The sequence below is a fragment of the Thamnophis sirtalis genome, unplaced genomic scaffold, assembly GCF_051295495.1.
Source record: "Thamnophis sirtalis isolate CommonGarterSnake01/CBP01778 unplaced genomic scaffold, rThaSir2_p1.2 scaffold_6, whole genome shotgun sequence".
In the NCBI taxonomy this organism is placed as follows: Eukaryota; Metazoa; Chordata; class Lepidosauria; order Squamata; family Natricidae; genus Thamnophis; species Thamnophis sirtalis.
Window position 1 is genome coordinate 12,593,593 of NW_028261386.1, and position 3,033 is coordinate 12,596,625.

Sequence of the window (3,033 nt, forward strand, 5' to 3'; positions counted from 1 at the left end):
TCAACTATTGTGCTGTTCTGATTTCAGCTTTTATACACCACAAAAAGGGGAAGTCTGATTTTCCCGCATTACTGAGTCAGGATTCTGCTTTCGATTTCCTCCCTTCTGCGGGTTTCCATTTGTTTGTTCGTTTGGCATTAATTTCTGTTCGCTTGCACCTGTTGGGGATCTAGGCCTCATCTCAGTCCTGCAAACGGGATTGGACTACAAAACCCTTTATGGTTTTCAGCCTCAGACTCCTGCAGGACCATTTATTGCAGTCAGCATCAGCCTGACCAGTAAGATCTGCCAGGAGAAACAGCTGCAAACCTCACATTTTGTGGAGGGTCAGATGGGGAGGTGAGGAGGTGCCATTTTTCTACCCCAACATGGAACATCTGCCTGATAAAGATCAGGCCAACTCCTGCTTTGCTGATTTTGCAGGTGTTTTGAAAGACCAGGCCAGTTCAAAGAAACTTTCTGGGCTCCGGTGTCACTTTTTTAAAAATGTCTTCGGACGAACAGATTATCACCATTGGAAGGGATCTTGTAGGCCATCTAGTCCAACCCCCCACCCAAGCAGGAGACCCTACACCATTTCTGACAAATGGCAGTCCAATCTCTTCTTGGAAGCCTCCAGTGATGAAGCTTCCGAAGGCAACTTCTGTTCCATTGGTTGATTGTTCTCACTGTCAGAAAGTTCCTCCTTATTTTTAGGTTGAATCTCTCCTTGGTCAGTTTCCATCCATTATTCCTTTTCTGGGCTTCAGGTGCTTTGGAGAATAGCTTGACCCTCTCCTTTGTGGCAGCCCCTCAAATATTGGAACACTGTTATCATGTCTCCCCTAGTCCTTCTCTTCACTAGACTAGCCATGTCCAGTTCCTGTAATCGTTTTTCATATGTTTTAGTCTCCAGTCTCCTAATCATCTTGGTTGCTCTTCTCTGCACTTTTTCTAGAGCGGGGGTGTCAAACTCAATTTCATTGAGGGCCGCATTAGAGTTGTGTTTGACTTCGGAGGGCCGGGTGGGCATGGCTAATGTAGACGTGGCCAGCTCGATGTCACTCGTGTTGGTGGCACCTGTGGTGGCCCAAGAGCTCTGCCAGCAAAAAGGAAGCTCAGGGGGGCCACGAGCTCCATTTTCACTGGCAGAGGGCTGCAGGAGATCGTCACAGCTGAAAACGGAGTTCGGGATGGCTGTGCGTGGCCCTCCTGAACTCTGTTTTTTGCTGGCAGATGCACTGCAGGCTGGTCCTTTTCTGTTTCCAGAGTAGCCCCGTGGGCCAGATCTAAGCACCCTGTGGGCCGGATTCAGCCCGTGGGCCTTGAGTTTGACACCCTTGTTCTAGAGTCTTTGTGTGTTTTTATTGTACTGGCTATATTTAAATCGTATTGTCTTTTTCTACATAAACTATTAAGAGTTGTTTGGACTGCAGCAGCACAGAGATATGTCAAATAAACAAACAGAGCAAAACACCTTGACTGTACCTGATGTTCAAATCCGGAAGATGCTAAGTGTGTGATGTCATGGCCCAAGCCCTGCCTTTTTTGACCATGCACCTACAAAAAGGGCGGGGCTTCAATCCCAGTGACACATCTGACCTTTGGCTGCTTTTGCTATCTCCCCGCTGAGGCCCATGGGTTAGTACATAAAGGAAGTGATCGTAATATTAATAGCAATCATAATATTTTGAAAAGGGACAAAAACAGAACAATGTGTCACGGTCATGTGTGACTCCTGGACTTCCCAATCCTAGTGTACGCCTGCACATGAGCTTTGCCAGAAGAAGAAGCAAGTGCAGCATGTAGCACATATGGTAACCCCACCATAGCCTCTTTTTTTTGACTACTACATCTTGCAGATATTGTCTTCTCACAATGTTGTGACTGTTTGGTCATGTGCCATCGTGTTGTTTTCACCTTGCACCACTGGGAAGGGAATATGGTGTAGGGAATGCTGCCTTGGGTTAACCTTAAACAGACTTGCAATAGGCGTCCCTTAGCCTGTGAGCTGCAGGAAATTTATGTCCTACCCAGGGGTGGGTTCCAGCAGCCGCTACTGCCGGTTTGCTCAGGGATGCGGCACATGCTTGATGTGCGCGGCACACGCATGCGCAGTGCAACAAAAATTGCTCTGTGCATGCACAGAAGCAAAAAACAAGATGGCGCCAGCCATGGCGCTGCCCGGAGAACCGGTTCCAGCGACCCAGGCCACCAAGCTACTACTGGTTCATCTGAACTGGTTCGAACTGGTAGGAACCCACCAGTGGTCCTATCCCCTGGGGGCTGATGGATGGATGGATTGATTTGGAATAGCTGCTCATTTCACACATGGGACTCTAGGCAGCATTTAATATATGGCCCTACACCAGGGATAACTAACATTGGCAACTTCAGCTCCCAGAATTTCCCAGCCAGTCATGCAAATTTTAAAGCTGCCAAGGTTGGACTTCCCTGCCCTAACACCGCCCCCCCCCCTTTTTAAAGCCTTTTGCTTTAGATAGGATGGATTTGAATTTTTGATTATTTTGTTCTCGTTTTCAATTGGATGTTAACTACCCAGAGTTGCACGGTGAATGGACAGCGGTACCAAGTGAATGGAAGGCTGGATAAATGTCAACCTTTGAAGGTAGAACACACTAGGAAACAGGCATCAGAAGAACTCCTGATCTCTATTTTATTTTTATAAGGCACAACAACAGATTTTTGGAAGGCTGGCAGCGTTTTTCTTCCCTCTTCTACAAAGTGGGCATCTTTTAAAGGAAGTTAAAGTGGCCTCGGTTTAAGCTCCTTTAAAATGTAACTAGTGGCCCACAATGTTATGCAAACACAGCTCTTGTATGAAACTGCCACAGGAGGGGGGGGGGAATCAATAGGAAGGTGTGTTACAAGTTGGAGCAGTTTCAGGAACCATGATTACATTTACTTTGGGTGAATAAAGCTGAAAACCCAAGTTTGCCCAAATATGGCTAAACTACAATGCTGAGCAGCCCTCAATGAAAATGCAGAAAAATAATCGTCATTGGTTGTGAAGTCATGTCTGACCCATGGACA